This window comes from Scyliorhinus torazame, chromosome 1 (assembly GCF_047496885.1).
Source record: "Scyliorhinus torazame isolate Kashiwa2021f chromosome 1, sScyTor2.1, whole genome shotgun sequence".
NCBI classification, from domain to species: Eukaryota; Metazoa; Chordata; class Chondrichthyes; order Carcharhiniformes; family Scyliorhinidae; genus Scyliorhinus; species Scyliorhinus torazame.
In genome coordinates this window covers 7,941,014-7,967,095 of record NC_092707.1, presented here as the reverse complement: position 1 = coordinate 7,967,095, position 26,082 = coordinate 7,941,014, and positions in this window count along the sequence as shown.

Below are 26,082 nucleotides of genomic sequence, written 5' to 3'. Positions count from 1 at the left end.
CCCTGCCCCTCTCCCTGTGCCCCCTGTCCCTGCCCCTGCCCCTTTGTGGTAAACCACTGTTGCACCTCTATTAGGTGATGAATGGTAGGACCTGTACTACACGTTCGCCGGTAGTCCCTGTCTGCTGGCTCCGCCCAGTAGGCGGAGTATAAATGTGCGTGTCCTCCATGCTGCAGCCATTTCACCAGCAGCTGTGGGAGGCCACACATCTTAGAGCAATAAAACCTCAGTTGTACCCAACTCAAGTCTTCGTGCAATTGATCGTGCATCAATTTATTGCTCTAACATTTTCAAAAGATGGACCTCCGAATCAAACCAGATCGCCAGCAGCTGGATCCGCAATCAAGCGACGCCAAAAAGGACTTTCAACACTGGCCAGCTTGCTTCGAGGCCGATATCAACTCAGCGACCACCCCTGTTCCGGAGGCTCAGAAGATACAGATCCTGTACTCAAGATTGAGCTCCAACGTGTTTCCGCTGATCCAGGACGCCCCGATCTACGCTGACGCCATGGCGCTTCTCAAAGAAAACAACGCACAGAAAACGAACACGCTCTTCGCCAGGCACGTACTCGCCACTCGCTCTCAACTCCCTGGTGAGTCCATAGAAGACTTCTGGCGGGCCCAAATCCCACTTGTCCGGGAATGGGACTGTCAGGCCGTTACGGCCACGGAACATTCGAACCTCCTTATGCGGGATGCGTTCATTATGGGGATTGTGTCGGACCTCTTACGCCAATGACTGTTAGAAGGGGCCACGCTCGATCTAGCTGAGACAAAGAAGCTAGCGCTCTCTATGACGGTCGCCTCGCGCAACATTCAGGCCTACACCCCCCAGCCGCGCGGCCCACCCCTCCTACGCATCGTGGACCCCACAGACGGCTGCCCAGCGGGGGCCTTACCCAGCCAATACGCCTGCGCCACGCGCCAGCCAGCGAACCTCGGGGGTCCCCGATGTTACTTTTGCGGCCAGCAGAAACACCCCCGCCAACGCTGCCCGGCCTGCGCGGCCCTTTGCAAGGCTTGCGGTCAGAAGGGGCACTTCGCCGCGGTGTTCCAGGCCCGTGCAGTCGCCGCTATCGCCCCCACCCCCCTCGTTTTCAGACAATGGGCGCCGCCACCTTGTTCAACCCCCGCCACGTGCGGCCCATGGCTTCATCCACCCAGATACGGTAAGGCGCTTCTCCCTCGCGGTCCACTGCGCCAATCAAAGAATCTCCCTGGCCTCCAGATCCCATTCCGTGTCGATCCGGGGGTACTGTACGGTCACACTCACGGTCCAGGGCATAGAATTCAGCGTCTTCCGCCTCTACGTCCTCCCCAACCTCTGCGCTGCCTTGCTACTTGGCCTGGACTTCCAGTGCAACCTCCAGAGCCTAACCCTGAAATTCGGCGGATACTTACCTCCCCTTACTGTGTGCGGTCTCGCGACCCTAAAGGTCGGCCCACCTTCCCTCTTCGCAAATCTAACCTCGGATTGCAAACCCGTCGCCACCAGGAGCAGACGGTACAGCGCCCAGGACAGGACCTTCATCAGGTCCGAGGTCCAGCGGCTGCTTCGGGAGGGCATCATTGGGGAGCCCAAGAGGTGGTTGTTAAAACTGGGGAGAAACACAGAATGGTCGTGGACTACAGCCAGACCATCAGTCGGTACACGCAGCTCGACGCGTACCCCCTCCCAGGCATATCTGACATGGTCAATCAGATTGCACAGTACAGGGTCTTCTTGACGGTAGACCTAAAATCCGCCTACCACCAGCTCCCCATTCGTAAATCGGACGGGCCATACACTGCCTTCGAGGCGGACGGTCGCCTCTATCTCTTCCTCAGGGTTCCTTTCGGCGTCACCAACAGGGTCTCAGTCTTCCAAAGGGAGATGGACCGAATGGTCGACCGGTACGGTTTGCGGGCCACCTTCCCGTACCTAGACAACGTCACCATCTGCGGCCATGACCAGCAGGACCACGATGCCAACCTTGCCAAATTTCTCCGCACCGCCAGTCTCCTAAACCTCACCTACAACAAGGAGAAGTGCGTGTTCAGCACAACCCGCTTAGCCATCCTCGGCTATGTGGTCCAGAACGGAGTTCTGGGGCCCGATCCCGACCGCATGCGCCCCCTCATGGAACTCCCCCTCCCCCACTGCCCCAAGGCCCTCAAACGCTGCCTGGGGTTCTTTTCATACTACGCCCAGTGGGTCCCAAACTATGCGGACAAGGTTCCGCCCACTCATACAGTCCACCCAGTTTCCCTGATGGCCGAGGCACAGCAGGCCTTCGCCCGGATCAGAGCCGATATCGCCAAGGCAGGGATGCACGCAGGAGATGAGACACTACCCTTTCAAGTAGAAAGCGAAGCATCAGACGTCGCCCTTGCCGCTACCCTCAACCAGGCAGGCAGACCCGTGGCATTCTTTTCCCGCACCCTTCATGCCTCAGAAATTCGGCACTCATCCGTCGAAAAGGAGGCCCAGGCCATTGTGAAAGCTGTGCGACATTGGAGGCATTACCTGGCCGGTCGGAGATTCACTCTCCTCACTGACCAACGGACGGAAGCCTTCATGTTCGATAACACAAGGCGGGGAAAGATCAAAATGATAAAATCTTGTGGTGGAGAATCGAGCTCTCCACCCCCTGTCCCTGTCAATGCCCCCTACCCCCTACCTCCTACCCCCTACCCCCTGACCCCTACCCCATGACCCCTACCCCCTACCCCCTTACCCCCTACCCCCGACCCCCTAACCCCTACCCCCTACCCCCTGACCCCTACCCCCGACCCATACCCCCTGACCCCTGGCCCCAACCCCCTACCCCCTGACCCCTGCCCCCATCCCTGTCCCCTGCCCCCTGTCCCTACCCCCTGCCCCCTGCCCCCTGACCCCTGCCCCCTGTCCCCTGTCCCTACCCCCTGCCCCCTGTCCCCTGCCCCCTGTCCCTGTCCCTGTCCCTACCCCCTACCCCCTGACCCCTGCCCCCTGTTCCCTGCCCCCTGTCCCTGTCCCTACCCCGTGCCCCCTGCCCCTGACCCCTGCCCCCTGTCCCTGCCCCCTGCCCCCTGTCCCTGTCCCTGCCCCCTGCCCCCGTCCCTGTCCCTGACCCCTGCCCCTGTCCCCTGCCCCTGCCCCTTCCCCTGCCCCCTGCCCCCTGCCCCTGCCTCCTGACCCCTGTCCCTGTCCCTGTCCCTGCCCCCTGACCCCTGCCCCTCCCCTGCCCCTGTCCCTGTCCCTGCCCCCTGACCCCTGCCCCTGCCCCCTGACCCCTGTCCCTGTCCCTGCCCCCTGCCCCCTGTCCCCTGCCCCCTGCTCCCTGCCCCCTGCCCCCTGCCCCTGTCCCCTGCCCCTTGTCCCTGTCCCTGCCCCCTGACCCCTGCCCCATGTCCCTTGCCCCCTGTCCCCTGTCCCTGCCCCCTGCCCCCTGCCCCTGCCCCGCCCCTGCCCCCAGCCCCCTGCCCCTGCCCCGCCCCTGCCCTGTGCCACCTGCCCCCATCCCTGCCCCTGCCCCTGTGCCCCCTACCCCATGTCCCTGACCCATCCCAGCCGCTTCCCCACCCCTGCCCCTTGCCCCCTGCCCCCTGCCCCTGCCTCCTTGTGGTATTATCAGGTATTACAGTACCCAAGAGGCTGAAGACCATTGGTTAAACCTAGGAGTTTACCATTGGCTGTTGGTATGTAGCTCCGCCTTGACGGGCGGGGTATAAGAACCGGTGCCGTCCCAGCAGCCCTCATTTACTGCACCGAAGCTGCTGGGGGACAGTTCTAGTCGATTAAAGCCTTCAGTTATGTTACTACCTCATCTTTGAGTTTAATTGATCATGCACCAATTTAATCGACTAGACTTAAGCTGAAAGGATGGATCTCCGAATCAAACCGGAGTGTCTACAACTCAGCCCCCACGCGGAGAACTCGGCTGCGATATTTAAGCACTGGCTGGCGTGCTTTAAAGGCTACCTCGAGACGGCCGGAGGCGCCCCCTCAGCAGAACAGAAACTGCATCTCCTGCACTCGAGAGTAAGCCCTGGGATCTACACCCTCATCGAGGAGGCGGAGGACTTCGATGCTGCGATCGAACTGTTAAAAGGACATTATATCCGCCCTGTAAATCAGGTCTACGCACGTCACCTGCTTACAACTAGACGGCAAAGCCCCGGGGAATCGCTGGAGGACTTCTACCGTACGCTACTGGTGCTGGGCCGAAACTGTGGCTGCCCACAAATTTCGGGCAGCGAGCACACGGAACTTCTAATCCGGGATGCCTTCGTAGCAGGTATGAGCTCCGCAGAGATACGCCAAAGACTCTTAGACAAGGACAAACTGGGACTGAGAGAAGCACGGGCCCTGGCAGGGTCCATCGTTGTTGCCTCCAGAAACGCGCAGTCCTATGCGCCTGACTGCGCGGCAGCCCCCTGGGCTGCGTGGCACCCCGCAGCGGCAGCCCCACAGACCTTCCCCCTGACCCCGCAGGCCTGCGCTACGAGACAGCCTGCAAACTCCGTCGGGCCCCGCTGTTTCTTCTGCGGGCAGGCGAAGCAACGCCGCCCGCGCTGCCCGGCTCGCACCTCCACCTGCAAAGGGTGCGGCAAGAAGGGCCATTTTGTGGGGGTCTGCCAGGCACGAGCCGTGGCTGCGGTCTCCAGCGACTCCGGACCGCCGCGGCAATCTTCCCCTCGGGCCCCAGGCGGCCAGCACTCACCGCCACCCCCCTATCCTAGGGTCACGTCCGACCCACGGGCGTGGCCATCTTGCCCCTCGGACACCACGCTGGACGGATGGGCGCCGCCATTTTGTCCATCCCTGCCGCCATTTTGTCCATCCCCGACCACCATGTGCGATCTCTGGGAGACGCCATCTTGGATGGGGCCCCAGGCCCCCAGCACGGCCGACTACATGCTGCCCGATCAGAACTCACAACTGCTCCATCTGGCCTCGGTGACTTTGGACCAAAATCGACCCTGGACACTCGCGACTGCAACGACGACGGTGTTCATCAACGGCCACGAGACGTCTTGCCTGATCGACTCTGGGAGCACGGAGAGCTTTCTACACCCCGACACGGTAAGGCGCTGTTCACTTGTTACCCACCCTGTAAACCAAAGAATCTCCCTGGCCTCCGGGTCACACTCAGTGGAGATTAAGGGGTTCTGCCTAGCAAACCTCACTGTCCAAGGCAGGAAATTCAACAATTTCCGCCTTTATGTCCTTCCGCACCTCTGTGCGGCTACCCTCCTGGGGATGGACTTCCAATGTAACTTGCAAAGCCTGACCTTTAAATTTGGCGGCCCGATACCCCCCCTTACTGTCTGCGGCCCCACGACCCTTAAGGTCGACCCGCCTTCCCTGTTTGCGAACCTCACCCCAGATTGCAAACCCGTCGCCACCAGGAGCAGACGGTACAGTGCCCAGGACCGGACCTTCATCAAGTCCGAGGTCCAAAGGCTACTGAGGGAAGGGGTCATTGAAGCTATCAACAGCCCCTGGAGAGCCCAAGTAGTGGTGGTAAAGACCGGGGAGAAACATAGGATGGTCATCGACTACAGTCAGACGATCAACAGGTTTACGCAGCTGGACGCGTACCCTCTCCCCCGCATATCCGACCTGGTAAACAGGATTGCGCAATACATGGTCTTCTCCACGGTGGATCTCAAGTCCGCCTACCATCAGCTACCCCTCCGTAATAGTGACCGCAAGTACACTGCCTTCGAAGCAGATGGGCGGCTCTATCACTTTTTAAGGGTTCCCTTTGGTGTCACTAACGGGGTCTCGGTCTTCCAACATGAGATGGACCGAATGGTTGACCAGTACGGCTTACGGGCAACGTTCCCGTATCTTGATAACGTCACCATCTGCAGCCATGACCAGCAGGACCATGACACCAACCTCCGCAAATTTCTCCAGACCGCGAAAACCCTTAACTTAACGTACAATAAGGATAAATGCGTGTTTAGCACCGACCGTCTAGCCATTCTCAGCTACGTAGTGCGAAGTGGAGTTATAGGCCCCGACCCTGAATGCATGCGCCCCCTTATGGAGTTCCCCCTCCCTCACTGCCCCAAGGCCCTGAAGCGCTGCCTCGGGTTTTTCAGTTATTACGCACAGTGGGTCCCCAGTGGGTCCCGGGACCTGGCGCCCACCGGAACCCCACGCGCACCCGAACCATTACCCCCACTCCCACAGCACCTCACTGGAGGGTCAGTCTTCCCGCCGCTCCTGCCTAGGCCCTCCCACCCACCGACACCCCCTACAGGCGCCCCCCTGTTGGTCCAACCGTTGGCCCCACCAGCCAGGGGTCCCGCAGACAAACCCCGACCCCTGATCCAGTCCACAACCTTCCCCCTGTCGACGGAGGCCCGCCAGGCCTTCAGCCGCATCAAAGCAGACATTGCAAAGGCCACGATGCACGCCATCGACGAGTCCCTCCCCTTCCAGGTCGAGAGCGATGCGTCCGACGTAGCTCTGGCGGCCACCCTCAACCAAGCGGGCAGACCCGTGGCCTTCTTCTCACGTAAACCCGAAATCCGCCACTCCTCAGTCGAAAAGGAGGCCCAGGCCATAGTAGAAGCTGTGAGACATTGGAGGCATTACCTGGCTGGCAGGAGATTCACTCTCCTCACTGACCAATGGTCGGTTGCTTTCATTTTCGATAATGCACAGCGGGGCAAAATTAAAAACGACAAGATCTTGCGGTGGAGGAATGAACTCTCCACCTACAACTACGAGATCTTGTATCGTCCTGGGAAGCTAAACGTGTGCCACCGGACAAGTGGACCGCCTCCGAGCCCTCCACGAGGACCTCTGCCACCCGGGGGTCACTCGTTTTTTCCACTTCATTAAGACCCGCAATCTGCCCTACTCCATCGAGGAGGTCAGGACCGTCACCAGGGACTGCCGAATCTGCGCGGAGTGCAAACCGCACTTCTCCCGACCAGAGAGGGTGCACCTGATAAAGGCTTCCCGTCCCTTTGAACGCCTCAGCATGGATTTCAAAGGCCCCCTCCCCTCCACCGACCACAACACGTATTCCCTGAACGTGATTGACGAGTACTCCCGGTCCCCATTCGCTATCCCCTGCCCCGACATGACCGCAAACACCGTCATCAAGGCCCTCCAGGGTGTCTTTACACTGTTCGGTTTCCCCGCGTACATACACAGTGATAGGGGGTCCTCCTTTATAAGCGACGAACTGCGTCAATTCCTGCTCAGCATGGGCATCGCCTCGAGCAGGACGACCAGTTACAACCCCCGGGGAAACGGGCAGGTAGAGAGGGAGAACGGAACGGTCTGGAAGACCGTTCTACTGGCCGTACGGTCCAGGAATCTCCCCGTCTCCCGCTGGCAAGAAGTCCTCCCGGAGGCCCTCCACTCCATCCGATCACTGCTCTGTACTACCACAAATCAGACACCTCATGAACGTCTCCATGTTTTCCCCAGGAAGTCCTCCTCCGGGACCTCGCTCCCAACCTGGCTAGCGACACCCGGACCCATCCTGCTTCGGAAGCATGTGCGGGAGCACAAGTCGGACCCGTTGGTCGAGAGGGTCCACCTGCTGCACGCCAACCCTAAGTACGCCTACGTGGCGTACCCTGACGGCCGGCAAGATACAGTCTCCCTCCGGGACCTGGCGCCCGCCGGAACCCCACGCGCACCCGAACCATTACCCCCACCCCCACAGCACCTCACTGAAGGGTCAGTCCTCCCGCCGCTCCTGCCTCGGCCCTCCCACCCACCGACGCCCCCTACAGACCCCCCCCCCTCTCGGCCCAACTGTTGGCCCCACCAGCGCTGTCTAGGGGTGACGAAGCTGCCATGGAGGCCGAAGCCACGCTCCCGGAGTCGCAGACGCCCGGACCCCCACCAGAATCACCACCGAAGACCAGACGATCCAGGAGGACGACCAGGCCACCCGACCGACTGATTGCTTCACTGTAACCGTATCTGTAAATGAACACTGAATGTACATATCTTGCACGCTTGTAAAATATTCTCGACAACTCTGTAAAGAGGTATCACGGTACCTCCATATCTGATCATACCATGTAGATGCAATTGTAACCACTGGCCACCACCCCCGCTGGACTCCAGTACCCCCCAGTACGGCTACGTGGCGTTCCCTGACGGCCGGCAAGATACAGTCTCCCTCCGGGACCTGCCGCCCGCCGGACCCCCACGTGCACCCGAACCATTACCCCCACCCCCGCCTCCCCCACAGCACCTCACTGGAGGGTCAGTATTCCCGCCGCTCCTGCCTAGACCCACCCACCCACCGACGCCCCCTACAGGGCCCCCGCCCCCCCCCCCCGTGTCAACCGTTTGCCCCAACAGCGCCGCCTAGGGGTGACGAAGCTGCCATGGAGGCCAAAACCACGCTCCCGGAGTCGCAACCACCTGGACCCCCACCAGAATCACCACCGAAGCCCAGACGCTCCAGAAGGACGACCAGGCCGCCCGATCGACTGATTGCTTCGCTGTGACTTTAACTGTGAACGAACACTTTGTAAATATCCTCGACAGCACGGTACCTCCATACTTGATCATACCATGTTAAACGCGACTGTTACCACTGGCCACCACCCACGCCAGACTCTTTTTTAACAGGGGGTGAATGTGGTAGTACCAGGTATTGCGGTACCTAAGAGACTGATGACCATTGGTTAGACCCAGGAGTTTACCATTGGCTGTTGTTACGTAGCTCCGCCCTGACAGGCGGAGTATAAGAAGCGGTGCCGTCCCAGCAGCCTTCACTTTCTGTACCAAAGCTGCTGGGGAAGAGTTCTAGTAGATTAAAGCCTTCAGTTATGAAATCACTTCGACTTGAGTGTAATTGATCGCGCATCACCCAGGCAGCAGGAGGTGTAGATGGAGTCAATGGATGGGAGGCAGGTTCGTGTGATGGACTGGGCGGTGTTCACGACCCTCTGAAGTTTCTTGCGGTCCTGGGCCGAGCAGTTGCCATACCAGGCTGTGATGCAGCCCGATATGATGCTTTCTATGGTGCATCTGTAAAAGTTGGTACGAGTTAATGTGGACATGCCGAATTTCCTTAGTTTCCTGAGGAAGTATAGGCGCTGTTGTGCTTTCTTGGTGGTAGCGTTGACGTGGGTGGACCAGGACAGATTTTTGGAGATGTGCACCCCTAGGAATTTGAAACTGCTGACCTTCTCCACCTCGGCCTCGTTGATGCTGACAGGGGTGTGTACAGTACTTTGCTTCCTGAAGTCAATTACCAGCTCTTTAGTTTTGCTGGCATTGAGGGAGAGATTGTTGTCGCTGCACCACTCCACTAGGTTCTCTATCTCCCTCCTGTATTCTGACTCGTTGTTATTCGAGATCCGGCCCACTATGGTCGTATCGTCAGCAAACTTGTAGATGGAATTGGAACCAAGTTTTGCCACGCAGTCGTGTGTATACAGGGAGTAGAGTAGGGGGCTAAGTACGTAGCCTTGCGGGGCGCCGGTGTTGAGGACTATTGTGGAGGAGGTGTTGTTGTTCATTCTTACTGATTGTGGTCTGTTGGTCAGAAAATCGAGGATCCAGTTGCAGAGTGAGGAGTCTGTAATCGATCTCTTGCAATGTGGTTGCACAACCTGTAAGGTGTTTTGCTGCTCACCCAGTCCCTGTACATTGCCCACCACATTCAACCCTGGTCTAGTCCAGGGTCTAGTGGATTCCTCATCACTCTCAGCCCTTTCATATTGAAAATTGATTTTGATTTAAAGCGTCTCGTGGAAGCTGAATAGATAATTCACGCAGAAAGCATTGGAAATACCCATCAGCTCAGGTAGTATCTGCGGAGACAGCAAGAGACATGGGGCAGGATTCTCCGATTCTGAGACTAAGTGCTGACGCCGGCGTGGGGACCGTGGTGATTTACCTCGGTAAAAACGGTGCAACAGCTACACCGACTCAGCAACTTTCAACGGGCTTGCACCGTCGCCACGCGGAACGCAACCGGTTCCAAGCGAAACGGCGTCGGATTCAACGGGTCCGTGATTGGGGGGCATGAGGCTCACAGGCCGCAGATGCACTTAAACGGTCCGGATCCCCCCCACGCACACCGGTCCCAGCCAACAACACGGCTGGAAGGACGGCAGCAACATCGTTCAGGGACGCTGAGCTGGACACCCTCCTGCACAGCGTGGAATAGAGAAGGATGACTCTGTAGCCCGGCCATGGCGGAAGGCCGCCAAGCGCTGCCGTTCCCCGTGCCTGGGCGCAGGTGGCAGAGACGGTCAGAGCCGTGGGCAACACCGCCTGGACCGGCCAGCAGTGCAGGAAGTAACTGCGCCACCTCCTCAGGGTGGCCAGGGCGAGTCAGCAGCGCTGTCACCGGCCGCCAACTCCCCTTCCCTCCACACACACGTGACCCGCTCCCCCCCCCCCCCCGCCCAGGGGACAGCCGGTCCCCCACCCTGCCCCACGTGCCAGCGCCCACGCCAGCCGCAATGTGGGGCGCCCAGGCCACTGATGCCATCACCTACCCAGCCCCTGGGCTACATGCATCGGAACGTCTAACAGTGTCGTTTGAGAGCCCCCCCCCCCCACGGGGGAAGGCCGCGCACAACCGCCAGGAGAGGGAGAAGACCGGAGGGGGCCCACCAGACCTGCGGCCCCTCACCATGCCCGAGCAGAGGGGACTGGACGTGGTCAGTGGCCCCTCACCCCTCTCATCCCACCCCCCACCCTTCACCCCGAGCAGCCGCTGGGCCCATCCAGGCCAGGCCAGGCCGCCCCAGGAAACATACGCCAACGGAGACCCTTGTCGCAGGGCGGGAGTCAGAGCAGGCCACCTCCACTCCTGCTGTACCGTCTGGGGAACCACCGAGACGTAGTGTTAGGGCCCGTAAGGCCAGAAAGCTGCACACCAGTTAAGTTGGCACGGGTGCAGGGCACAGCTGAGTTATAGGGGCCAGGGCACAGACTGTGTATATTTCTCCACCTGTTACCACCATTGAAACCGGTCTCGGTGCTCTAACTGCTGGATGTGTGGGTGGGCTGGTCAGTAACGGCCGGGAGGGGGAGGCGGGGACCAGTGCAGGCCCCATTGGTGGACCGTCCTCCCTACCCTCCCTCCCTCCCCTCCGCTGGCCCACCCATCCCCAGCACCCCCATCCCAGGGATTCGACGGGACCGTGTGATAGAATGGCCAGCTCGCACGCAGGGATCACCCAGGTGGAAGGTGCTACTGTGGACATGAGTCAGACATTGTCAAATGGAGCATGGAGCTCATCGCAGAGCGGGCTGGCATCATCCTCCATCCCATAGACCAGACCCGCTTTCACTGCCAACCCACTACCCCCAGCTCGTCGCGCCGCAGGTATGTGTCATGGAGGGGGTGTGCATGCGGGTGGTTTGGTGGTGTGGGAGGTGAGGGGGTGTAGGTCTGGGACGTGGTGTCCATACTTCATGCCAGGAAACCCCCGCCCCCCCTCCTAGTCTGTGAATCGTGTCGCAATGAGGGCATCCCGTGCTAGGCCAGCCCCCACGTCCCCCTCCCATCACCCTTCTCGTCTGACAACTCCTGCCCTGCCTCCTCTTCCTCCTCTGCTGGGCTATGTTATGAAGGACGCAGCAGACCAGCACGATGTGGGTGACCCTCCCAGCCTGGTACTGGGGGGCCCCTCCAGAGTGGTCCAGGCACCTGAAACGCATCGTTAGGACTCCGAAGCACTGAGCGATCATGTCGGGGATCACCGAGTTTGCCAATACGAATGGGTTGTGCACGCTGCCCGGGTATCGGGCGCTGACGGGCGTGATGCGCAGCTGTTGATCGCAGACCAGCTGGACGGTCATGGAGCGGAGCCCCTTCCTGGTGGTGTACAGCGGCCTGTTACCCGCCGGTGCCCGTAGGGCAACATGAATGCCATCGATCACTCCCTGGCCCTGGGGCATTCTGGCGACGGCAGTGAACCCCGCTGCCCGGGCATCCTGGTGGGCGCGGTCCACAGGGTACTGGATGGACTGCTCCCCCCTGGGCATACAGGGCATCCGGGACGGCACGGATGTACCTGTGCGCCGATGTCAGTGAAATCCCGGACAGGTCCCCACTCGGCGACTGGAACGACCCCGTTTTTTTTAATATAGTTTATTGAAGTTTTTCAAACAAAGATTTTCCGTTTTTACATCTTAATAAAGGAATTATACATTAAACGTTATTTAAATAATATATTAAACTAACAACAGATGGAAAAAGAAATAAACAAAAAGCCAATATCAACAACTAACTAAGAAAAAACAAAAACACGGAATAATCCCCCCCCCCCCCCCCCCCCCCCGCTCTCCCCCCCTTCCCTCTGGGTTGCTGCTGCTGTCTTTTCTGTTTTTCCCTTATCGCTCTGCGAGATAGTCAAGGAACGGTTGCCACCGCCTGGTGAACCCCTGAGCCGATCCTCTTAACGCATATTTTATTCGTTCCAGTCTTATGAACCCTGCCATGTCGTTTATCCAGGCCTCCACGCCCGGGGGCTTCGCTTCCTTCCACATAAGTAGAATCCTTCGCCGGGCTATTAGGGACGCAAAGGCCAAAACGTCGGCCTCTTTCGCCTCCTGCACTCCCGGCTCTTCTGCAACCCCGAATATAGCCAACCCCCAGCTTGGTTCGACCCGGACTCCCACCACCTTTGAAATCACTCTTGCCACACCCACCCAGAACCCATGCAATACCGGACACGACCAGAACATGTGAGTGTGGTTCGCCGAGCTTCCCGAGCACCTCCCACACCTGTCCTCCACCCCAAAATACCTGCTCAGTCTTGCTCCCATCATATGCGCTCTGAACCTTAAATTGAATCAGGCTAAGCCTGGCACACGAGGACGAGGAATTTACCCTACTTAGGGCATCTGCCCACAGCCCCTCCTCAATCTCTTCCCCCAGCTCCTCTTCCCATTTTCCCTTCAGCTCCTCTATCATCGCCTCCCCCTCGTCTCTCATCTCCCTGTATATTTCCGACACTTTACCTTCTCCAACCCATGCCCCCGAAATCACTCTATCCTGGACCCCTTGCGTCGGGAGCCGCGGAAATTCCCTCACCTGTTGCCTCGTAAATGCCCTCACTTGCATGTATCGGAAAGCATTCCCTGGTGGCAACTTATATTTTTCTTCCAATGCTCCCAAACTCGCAAACGTCCCGTCCATAAACAGGTCCTTCAGCTTCCTAATTCCTGCTCGCTGCCAACATTGAAATCTGGAACGACCCCGTTGCATAGCGATTAAGCGTGTCCGTCACTGGGAGCGGGTGTCCTCCCCCATACCTCTGCGGTGTCAGGTGTGCCATCATCTGGCAGATGTGTCTCATATTCTCTCTGCTCATCCGGTCCAGCAGGCCCTTGAACGACATGCAGTTGCAGTACACGCGGGATGTGATCAGTGCCTCCTTGGCACCTCCTCCTGCTCGGCCTCTTGAGCGGCCGGCAATCCAGCCTATGCGGCCGCCACCTGCCCCTCTGCAGCCTGCTCCTCTGCAGCTCGGTCCTCTGCAGCCCGCTCCTCTGCAGCCTGCTCCTCTGCAGCCTGCTCCTCTGCAGCCCGGTCCTCTGCAGCCTGTTCCTCTGCAGCCCGCTCCTCTGCAGCCTGCACCTCTGCAGCCCGGTCCTCTGCAGCCTGCTCCTCTGCAGCCTGCTCCTCTGCAGCCTGCTCCTCTGCAGCCCGTTACTCTGCAGCTCGGTCCTCTGCAGCCCGGTCCTCTGCAGCTCGATCCTCTGCAGCCTGTTCTTCTGCAGCCCGCTCCTCTGCTGCAGCTTCCCCCTCCTCTCCGAGCGGCCCCCGCTCACATGGCCACAGGGTATCTCGCACGGCTGCAGCCATCGCCAGGGCGGCCAGCACTGCAGGTTGGTGTCCGAATGCCATTGTCTGTTGGGTGTGATGGTGCGTGCTCGCGTGCCCAACCAAGTTCCATGAGCTACATGGTGGCCCCAGTTGGCACTGCGGGCCCCGCCACACATGTCCAACACCACCCTCCGCACCCCTGTCCCGTCGGTACCCGGCCCCATCGGTGCCTCTGGTCCTGCTGCCCGTCCCTGTTGCCATGGGCAGCGTTGGCTGGCACTGCCCTCACTGGGGGCTACCTTGAGTGTGGCCTAGGGTGGTCCCTCGGTGGGTGGCCGCCGGTTGGCGGGGTGCTTGGGGCTGTGGGGGGGTCGCGCTGTGACGGGGGGTGGGGTGCAGGGCGGGGCACATCCATACGGCCGGTGTCACTGTGCAGGACCAGGGGCCGGGGTGGGTGGTCAACAAGATGGTCGCTGTAATGGTGGTCAGTGCCTGGGCACCGGCCCGGTCCCGTGGGGGTGCACCCCTGCTGCCCATTCCGCCCTCCCCTCCCCCATATTCAGGGTGCCAGAGCAGCCCGGTTTGGCATGAAACCGGCGCCGACCGTGATTTTGACGTCGGAAAATATTCTCCGCCCAATCGCATTTGCCGATTTTAGCGTCGGAAAAGGAGAATCCCGCCCATATTTGTTTTGCCTTGCGGTGTATATACCTGTACTTGCCGTGTATATACCTGTACTTGCGGTGTATATACCTGTACTTGCCGTGCATATACCTGTACTTGCCGTGCATATACCTGTACTTGCCATGTACGTACCTGTACTTGCCATGTATATACCTGTACTTGCCGTGCATATACCTGTACTTGCGATGTATATACCTGTACTTGCCGTGTATATACCTGTACTTGCGGTGTATATACCTGTACTTGCAGTGTATTTACCTGTACTTGCAGTGTATATACCTGTACTTGCCGTGTATATACCTGTACTTGCGGTGTATTTACCTGTACTTGCTGTATATATACCTGTACTTGCGATGTATCTACCTGTACTTGCGATGTATATACCTGTACCTGCGGTGTATATACCTGTACCTGCGATGTATATACCTGTACTTGCCGGGTATATACCTGTACTTGCTGTGTATATACCTGTACTTGCAATGTATCTACCTGTACTTGCATGTATATACCTGTACTTGCCGTGTATATACCTGTACTTGCGATGTATCTACCTGTACTTGCGATGTATATACCTGTACTTGCAGTGTATTTACCTGTACTTGCCGTGTATATACCTCTACTTGCGATGTATCTACCTGTACTTGCGATGTATATACCTGTACTTGCAGTGTATTTACCTGTACTTGCCGTGTATATACCTCTACTTGCCGTGTATATACCTGTACTTGCGATGTATCTACCTGTACTTGCGATGTATATACCTGTACTGGCCGTGTATATACCTGTACTTGCGATGTATATGTCTGTACTTGTGGTGTATCTACCTGTACTTGCGATGTATATGCCTGTACTTGCAGTGTATATACCTGTACTTGCGGTGTATATACCTGTACTAACGCTGTATATAGCTGTACTTACGGTGTATATACCTGTACTTGCGATGTATAAACCTGTACTTGCGATGTATATACCTGTACTTGCCATGTATATACCTGTACTTGCCATGTATATACCTGTACTAGCCATGTATATACCTGTACTTGCGATGTATATACCTGTACTTACGATGTATATACCTGTACTTGCCGTGTATATACCTGTACTTGCAGTGTATATACCTGTACTTGCGGTGTATATACCTGTACTTGCCATGTATATACCTGTACTTGCTGTGTATATACCTGTACTTGCCATGTATATACCTGTACTTGCGATGTATATACCTGTACTTACGATGTATATACCTGTACTTGCCGTGTATATACCTGTATTTGCAGTGTATATTCCTGTACTTGCGATGTATATATCTGTAGTTGCCGTGTATATACCTGTACTTGCCATGTATATACCTGTACTTGCAGTGTATATACCTGTACTTGCCATGTATATACCTGTACTTACCATGTATATACCTGTACTTGCGATGTATATACCTGTACTTGCCATGTATATACCTGTACTTGCAATGTATATACCTGTACTTGCCATGTATATACCTGTACTTACCATGTATATACCTATACTTGCGATGTATATACCTGTACTTGCCATGTATATACCTGTACTTGCGATGTATATACTTGAACTTGCAATGTATATCCCTGTACTTGCCGTGTATATACCTGTACTTGCAATGTATATGCCTGTACTTGCCGTGTATATACCTGTACTTACCATGTGTATACCTGTACTTGCCGTGTATATACCTGTACTTGCGATGTATATACCTGTACTTGCCATGTATATACCTGTACTTGCCATGTATATACCTGTACTTGCGATGTATATACCTGTACTTGCCATGTATATACTTGTACTTGCCATGTATATACCTGTACTTGCCGTGTGTATACCTGTACTTGCCGTGTATATACCTGTACTTGTGATGTATATACCTGTACTTGCCGTGTATATACCTGTACTTGCAATGTATATACCTGTACTTGCCGTGTATATACCTGTACTTGCGATGTATATACCTGTACTTGCCATGTATATACCTGTACTTGCCATGTATATACCTGTACTTGCGATGTATATACCTCTACTTGCCATGTATATACTTGTACTTGCCATGTATATACCTGTACTTGCCGTGTATATACCTGTACTTGCAGTGTATATACCTGTACTTGCCATGTATATACCTGTACTTGCGGGGTATATCCCTGTACTTGCGATGTATATACCTGTACTTGCGGTGTATATACCTGTACTTGCCGTGTATATACCTGTACTTGCGATGTATATACCTGTACTTCCCATGTATATACCTGTACTTGCGGTGTATATACCTGTACTTGCGATGTATATACCTGTAGTTGCAGTGTATACACCTGTACTTGCCGTGTATATACCTGTACTTGCGGTGTATATACCTGTACTTGCGATGTATATACCTGTACTTGCCGGGCATATACCTGTACTTGCCGTGTATATACCTGTACTTGCGATGTATATACCTGTACTTGCCATGTATATACTTGTACTTGCGATGTATATCCCTGTACTTGCCGTGTATATACATGTACTTGCAATGTATATACCTGTACTTGACGTGTATATACCTGTACTTACCATGTATATACATGTACTTGCGATGTATATACCTGTACTTGCCATGTATATACCTGTACTTGCCATGTATATACCTGTACTTGCCATGAATATACCTGTACTTGCCGTGTATATATCTGTACTTCCCATGTATATACCTGTACTTGCGGTGTATATACCTGTACTTCCCATGTATATACCTGTACTTGCGGTGTATATACCTGTACTTGCGATGTATATACCTGTACTTGCCGTGTATATACCTGTACTTGCCGTGCATATACCTGTACTTGCCGTGTATATATCTGTACTTCCCATGTATATACCTGTACTTGCGATGTATATACCTGTACTTGCCATGTATATACCTGTACTTACCATGTATATACCTGTACTTGCCATGTATATACCTGTACTTGCCATGTATATACCTGTACTTGCCATGTATATACTTGTATTTCCGTGTATATACCTGTACTTGCCGTGTATATACCTGTACTTGCAGTGTATATACCTGTACTTGCCATGTATATACCTGTACTTGCGGTGTATATACCTGTACTTGCGGTGTATATACCTGTACTTGCCGTGTATATACCTGTACTTGCAGTGTATATACCTGTACTTGCCATGTCTATACCTGTACTTGCCGTGTATATACCTGTACTTGCGATGTATATACCTGTACTTGCCGTACATATACCTGTACCTGCGGTGTATATACCTGTACTTGCCGTGTATATACCTGTACTACCCATGTATATACCTGTACTTGCGGTGTATATACCTGTACTTGCGATGTATATACCTGTACTTGCCGTGCATATACCTGTACTTGCCGTGTATATACCTGTACTTGCCATGTATATATCTGTAGTTGCAGTGTATACACCTGTACTTGCCGTGTATATACCTGTACTTGCCGTGTATATACCTGTACTTGCGGTGTATATACCTGTACTTGCGATGTATATATCTGCAGTTGCAGTGTATATACCTGTACTTGCGATGTATATACCTGTACTTGCCGTGCATATACCTGTACTTGCCGTGTATATACCTGTACTTGCGGTGTATATACCTGTACTTGCGATGTATATACCTGTACTTGCCGTGTATATACCTGTACTTGCCGTGCATATACCTGTACTTGCCGTGTATATACCTGTACTTGCCATGTATATATCTGTAGTTGCCATGTATATACCTGTACTTGCCGTGTATATTCCTGTACTTGCCGTGTATATACCTGTACTTCCCATGTATATACCTGTACTTGCCGTGCATATACCTGTACTTGCGATGTATATACCTGTACTTGCCGTGCATATACCTGTACTTGCCGTGTATATACCTGTACTTGCCGTGTATATATCTGTACTTCCCATGTATATACCTGTACTTGCGGTGTATATACCTGTACTTCCCATGTATATACCTGTACTTGCGGTGTATATACCTGTACTTGCGATGTATATACCTGTACTTGCCGTGTATATACCTGTACTTGCCGTGCATATACCTGTTCTTGCCGTGTATATACCTGTACTTCCCATGTATATACCTGTACTTGCGGTGTATATACCTGTACTTGCGATGTATATACCTGTACTTGCCGTGTATATACCTGTACTTGCCGTGTATATACCTGTACTTCCCATGTATATACCTGTACTTGCGATGTATATACCTGTACTTGCGGTGTATATACCTGTACTTGCCGTGTATATACCTGTACTTGCCATGTATACACCTGTACTTGCGGTGTATATACCTGTACTTGCAGTTTATATACCTTCACTTGCCGTGTATATACCTGTACTTGCCGTGTATATACCTGTTCTTGCCGTGTATATACCTGTACTTGCCATGTATATATCTGTAGTTGCAGTGTATATACCTGTACTTGCCGTGTATATACCTGTACTTGCCGTGTATATACCTGTATTTGCCATGTATATACCTGTACTTGCGTTGTATATACCTGTACTTGCGGTGTATATACCTGTACTTGCCATGTATATACCTGTACTTGCCGTGTATATACCTGTACTTGCGATGTATATACCTGTACTTGCCGTACATATTCCTGTACTTGCCGTGTATATACCTGTACTTGCCGTGTATATACCTGTACTTGCCGTGTATATACCTGTACTTGCAGTGTATATACCTGTACTAGCCGTGTATATACCTGTACTTCCCATGTATATACCTGTACTTGCCGTGTATATACCTGTACTTCCCATGTATACACCTGTACTTGCCGTGTATATACCTGTACTTCCCATGTATATACCTGTACTAGCCGTGTATATACCTGTACTTCCCATGTATACACCTGTAGTTGCCGTGTATATACCTGTACTTGCCGTGTATATACCTGTACTTGCAGTGTATATACCTGTACTAGCCGTGTATATACCTGTACTTCCCATGTATATACCTGTACTTGCCGTGTATATACCTGTACTTCCCATGTATATACCTGTACTAGCCGTGTATATACCTGTACTTCCCATGTATATACCTGTACTAGCCGTGTATATACCTGTACTTCCTATGTATACACCTGTACTTGCCGTGTATATACCTGTACTTGTGGTGTATATACCTGTACTTGCGATGTATATACCTGTACTTGCCGTGCATATACCTGTACTTGCCATGTATATACCTGTACTTGCCATGTATATATCTGTAGTTGCAGTGTATACACCTGTACTTGCCGTGTATATACCTGTACTTGCGGTGTGTATACCTGTACTTGCGATGTATATACCTGTACTTGCCATGTATATACCTGTACTTGCCGTGCATATACCTGTACTTGCCGTGTATATACCTGTACTTCCCATGTATATACCTGTACTTGCGATGTATATACCTGTACTTGCCATGTATATACCTGTACTTACCATGTATATACCTGTACTTGCCATGTATATACCTGTACTTGCCATGTATATACCTGTACTTGCCATGTATATACTTGTATTTCCGTGCATATACCTGTACTTGCCGTGTATATACCTGTACTTGCAGTGTATATACCTGTACTTGCCATGTATATACCTGTACTTGCGGTGTATATACCTGTACTTGCGGTGTATATACCTGTACTTGCCGTGTATATACCTGTACTTGCAGTGTATATACCTGTACTTGCCATGTATATACCTGTACTTGCCGTGTATATACCTGTACTTGTGATGTATATACCTGTACTTGCCGTACATATACCTGTACCTGCGGTGTATATACCTGTACTTGCCATGTATATACCTGTACTTCCCATGTATATACCTGTACTTGCGGTGTATATACCTGTACTTGCGATGTATATACCTGTACTTGCCGTGCATATACCTGTACTTGCCGTGTATATACCTGTACTTGCCATGTATATATCTGTAGTTGCAGTGTATACACCTGTACTTGCCGTGTATATACCTGTACTTGCCGTGTATATACCTGTACTTGCGGTGTATATACCTGTACTTGCGATGTATATATCTGCAGTTGCAGTGTATATACCTGTACTTGCGATGTATATACCTGTACTTGCCGTGCATATACCTGTACTTGCCGTGTATATACCTGTACTTGCGGTGTATATACCTGTACTTGCGATGTATATACCTGTACTTGCCGTGTATATACCTGTACTTGCCGTGCATATACCTGTACTTGCCGTGTATATACCTGTACTTGCCATGTATATATCTGTAGTTGCCATGTATATACCTGTACTTGCCGTGTATATACCTGTACTTGCCGTGTATATACCTGTACTTCCCATGTATATACCTGTACTTGCCGTGCATATACCTGTACTTGCGATGTATATACCTGTACTTGCCGTGCATATACCTGTACTTGCCGTGTATATACCTGTACTTGCCGTGTATATATCTGTACTTCCCATGTATATACCTGTACTTGCGGTGTATATACCTGTACTTCCCATGTATATACCTGTACTTGCGGTGTATATACCTGTACTTGCGATGTATATACCTGTACTTGCCGTGTATATACCTGTACTTGCCGTGCATATACCTGTACTTGCCGTGTATATACCTGTACTTCCCATGTATATACCTGTACTTGCGGTGTATATACCTGTACTTACGATGTATATACCTGTACTTGCCGTGTATATACCTGTACTTGCCGTGTATATACCTGTACTTCCCATGTATATACCTGTACTTGCGATGTATATACCTGTACTTGTGGTGTATATACCTGTACTTGCCGTGTATATACCTGTACTTGCCATGTATACACCTGTACTTGCGGTGTATATACCTGTACTTGCAGTTTATATACCTTCACTTGCCGTGTATATACCTGTACTTGCCGTGTATATACCTGTACTTGCCGTGTATATACCTGTACTTGCCATGTATATATCTGTAGTTGCAGTGTATATACCTGTACTTGCGGTGTATATACCTGTACTTGCCGTGTATATACCTGTATTTGCCATGTATATACCTGTACTTGCGTTGTATATACCTGTACTTGCGGTGTATATACCTGTACTTGCCATGTATATACCTGTACTTGCCGTGTATATACCTGTACTTGCGATGTATATACCTGTACTTGCCGTACATATACCTGTACTTGCCGTGTATATACCTGTACTTGCCGTGTATATACCTGTACTTGCCGTGTATATACCTGTACTTGCAGTGTATATACCTGTACTAGCCGTGTAAATACCTGTACTTCCCATGTATATACCTGTACTTGCCGTGTATATACCTGTACTTCCCATGTATACACCTGTACTTGCCGTGTATATACCTGTACTTCCCATGTATATACCTGTACTAGCCGTGTATATACCTGTACTTCCCATGTATACACCTGTACTTGCCGTGTATATACCTGTACTTGCCGTGTATATACCTGTACTTGCAGTGTATATACCTGTACTAGCCGTGTATATACCTGTACTTCCCATGTATATACCTGTACTTGCCGTGTATATACCTGTACTTCCCATGTATATACCTGTACTAGCCGTGTATATACCTGTACTTCCCATGTATATACCTGTACTAGCTGTGTATATACCTGTACTTCCCATGTATACACCTGTACTTGCCGTGTATATACCTGTACTTGTGGTGTATATACCTGTACTTGCGATGTATATACCTGTACTTGCCGTGCATATACCTGTACTTGCCGTGTATATACCTGTACTTGCCATGTATATATCTGTAGTTGCAGTGTATACACCTGTACTTGCCGTGTATATACCTGTACTTGCGGTGTATATACCTGTACTTGCGATGTATATACCTGTGCTTGCCGTGCATATACCTGTACTTGCCGTGTATATACCTGTACTTGCCGTGTATATACCTGTACTTGCCGTGTATATACCTGTACTTCCCATGTATATACCTGTACTTGCGGTGTATATACCTGTACTTGCGATGTATATACCTGTACTTGCCGTGCATATACCTGTACTTGCCGTGTATATACCTGTACTTGCCATGTATATATCTGTAGTTGCAGTGTATACACCTGTACTTGCTGTGTATATACCTGTACTTGCCATGTATATACCTGTACTTGCGATGTATATACCTGTACTTACGATGTATATACCTGTACTTGCCGTGTATATACCTGTATTTGCAGTGTATATACCTGTACTTGCGATGTATATACCTGTAGTTGCCGTGTATATACCTGTACTTGCGATGTATATACCTGTACTTGCCGTGCATATACCTGTACTTGCCGTGTATATACCTGTACTTGCCATGTATATATCTGTAGTTGCAGTGTATACACCTGTACTTGCTGTGTATATACCTGTACTTGCCATGTATATACCTGTACTTGCGATGTATATACCTGTACTTACGATGTATATACCTGTACTTGCCGTGTATATACCTGTATTTGCAGTGTATATACCTGTACTTGCGATGTATATACCTGTAGTTGCCGTGTATATACCTGTACTTGCGATGTATATACCTGTACTTGCCGTGTATTTACCTGTACTTGCCGTGTATATACCTGTACTTGCCATGTATATACCTGTACTTGCCATGTATATATCTGTAGTTGCAGTGTATATACCTGTACTTGCGGTGTATATACCTGTACTTGCCGTGTATATACCTGTACTTGCCGTGTATATACCTGTACTTGCCGTGTATATATCTGTAGTTGCAGTGTATATACCTGTACTTGCCGTGTATATACCTGTACTTGCAGTGTATATACCTGTACTTGCCGTGTATATACCTGTACTTGCCGTGTATATACCTGTACATCCCGTGGGACCAGTCGACCCTGTCTGATTTTATGGCCAAGGAAAGTGATTCGGGCGTTTCCAAATTCACTTTTGGCTAGGTTTATCACCAAACCCACCTCCTGAAGTCGATCGAATAACTCCATAAGTTGTTTTAAATGTTCTTTCCATGTCTGGCTGAAAACTACCAGATCGTCGATGTATACCGCACAATTGGGTAATCCTGAAACAACTTTGTTCGTTAAGCGTTGGAATGTGGCTGGGGCGGTTTTCATGTCAAATGGCATAACTTTGAATTGGTATATACCATCTGGAGTCACAAAAGCTGAAATCTCCTTCGCCGTTTCAGATAAAGGTACTGCATCTCCACCCCCAAAAACTTCTGAGCCTCTGAAAGAGCCATTGTCCACAACACATTTAAACTAAAATACCACACCGGAAAAGCAACAATCCTTCACTGTCTTTAAGTTCACAAAAGCCAATCCAATAGATAGACTTTTATCCCCCTCGAGCCCCCAATTGTTATTAGAGAGGTGTTTTCAGAACCCCAAAATGTATCATGGAGTCCAACCGACCTCCCCCTTTAATGGATTGTTGCTTTTGAGAGCACACGGCTTGTTCTCCAGGTGTGGGATTACAATTATGGACATGTGGTTTTTAACACAAAACAATGTTTATTCCATGAATGCAACTTAACCTTTTAAATAAACATTGGATCTCTTAACACCCCTTACTTCAAAGATAACCCTGAAAATAATACAACACGACCCAATCCTGCAAACTGTTCTTTTAAACCTCCAAAAAACTTCAGTCCTTCAAAAATAGGAGCACAACAAGTTACATTCAATATATTTATAGTCTTCGGATTTGCAGAAATCACCAGACCAGCTCTTTTCCTTCCTGCAGCTCTCAGCAAACCAGCCAGGCACTTTTCAGCTGCTCTCTCAAACTGAAACTAAAAGCTTCAAAATGGCTGAGCTAAAAGACCAGCTCCACCCACACTCTGACATCACTGCATTTCTTAAAGGTACATTGCTTAAACATCCATTTCTTAAAGGCACTCTCACGTGACAATAGCGATCGAGGAGAATGGCCTGCTAATGGGAAAGTGGAGTGGAGGTACAAGATCAACTGTGATTGCATTGAATGGGGGAACAGGCTTGAGGGGCCGAATGGCCTGTCTCTGCCCCCGTCGAGCACTGTTCTGTTTGTTTTAAATACCCAGAGAATTGCGGCCTTTGTGTTTGAAGGAATGCAGGCAAATCCGTCTGGGGACAGGCAAGAGGAAGGCGTGAATAACATCCTCGGCGTGTGTGAGATTCTCAAGATTGTGTTTTTTGTCTTCCTTTAAACTTGCTGCAATTTGCCGATTTAAAAATAACTGGAAGCGGGAAGGCAGGTGGAGCTGGAGAATGTGCCAACACTTTCCCACGCGAGCTTTGAAGAAACAAAGCTTTTCTTCTAATTAACTCCACGACCACAGTCTCGATGGACTGAGCAACATTTCCTATCGAGCGACAAAATGCATTCACGGCAAAAAGATAAGAGGATAAAGAACGAGAATTTCCCCAGGTTTCAATATCACTGATAAATCCACAGCGCTTGGTTGGCATCAATTCACTCCTTTCATTTAAATGTCACACAGTCCAACCATTCAGCTCTGGAAGTCCAGGCTCCCGTATCACATTTGCACATCAAAAAGTAATCTCTATTATAGACGTGCGGTGGTACAGAATATAGTGTTCTGAAGAAAAAGAAGTGCCCTGACGAAGCTTTTCACATTGCACTCATCAGGACAATTTGAAAGAATACCAATGACAGGAAAATCAAAATCTTTATATTGTGTGAGGAGAGGGTGCTGATTGGCCAGCAAGTAGCCTCTGAGAGGGTGAAGCAACTTTCTGCTCTGTGTTCCTCGAATTGGTTGGATAATTGCTGTGCGACCAGGATATCTTGTGCATTCCTCAATAAATGATCCATAGAATCATAGAACCATAGAATTTACAGTGCAGAAGGAGGCCATTTGGCCCATCGAGTCTGCACTGGCCCTTGGAAAGAGAGCTGTACCTAAAGCCACAAGTCCACCCTACCCTCGTAACCCAATAACCCCACCTAAACTTTTTGTACACTAAGGGACACTTTAGCGCGGCCAATCCACCTAACCTGCACATCTTTGGACTGTGGGAGGAAACTGGAGCACCCGGAGGAAACCCACGCACACACGGGGAGGATGTGCAGACTCCACACAGGCAGTGACCCAAGCCGGGAATCGAACCTGTGACCCTGGAGCTGTGAAGCAACTATGCTAACCACTGTGCTACTGTGCCGCCCAAGCGTGTTTCATTAGTGTTTCATTTTCCGCAATAAACTTCACAATAACATTGAGCCAAAGAACAACAAAAGTACACAATGCACCCAAACTGCGAAAATGTCACTGATAAAATCAGAGCTGGCCACAAACTTTGAGATGATGCTCGATCACGCCAAGGAACCCAGTCTAATCCCACTCTCCCCCGCACTCCCCACAAACTTTAATACCCCACCCAGTCTAATCCCACTCTCCCCCTCACTCCCCACACCCTTTAATATCCCACCCAGTCTAATCCCACTCTCCCCCTCACTCCCCACACCGTTTAATATCCCACCCAGTCTAATCCCACTCTCCCCCTCAATCCCCGCACCCTTTAATATCCCACCCAGTCTAATCCCACTCTCCCCCTCAATCCCCGCACCCTTTAATATCCCACCCAGTCTAATCCCACTCCCCCCCTCAATCCCCGCACCCTTTAATATC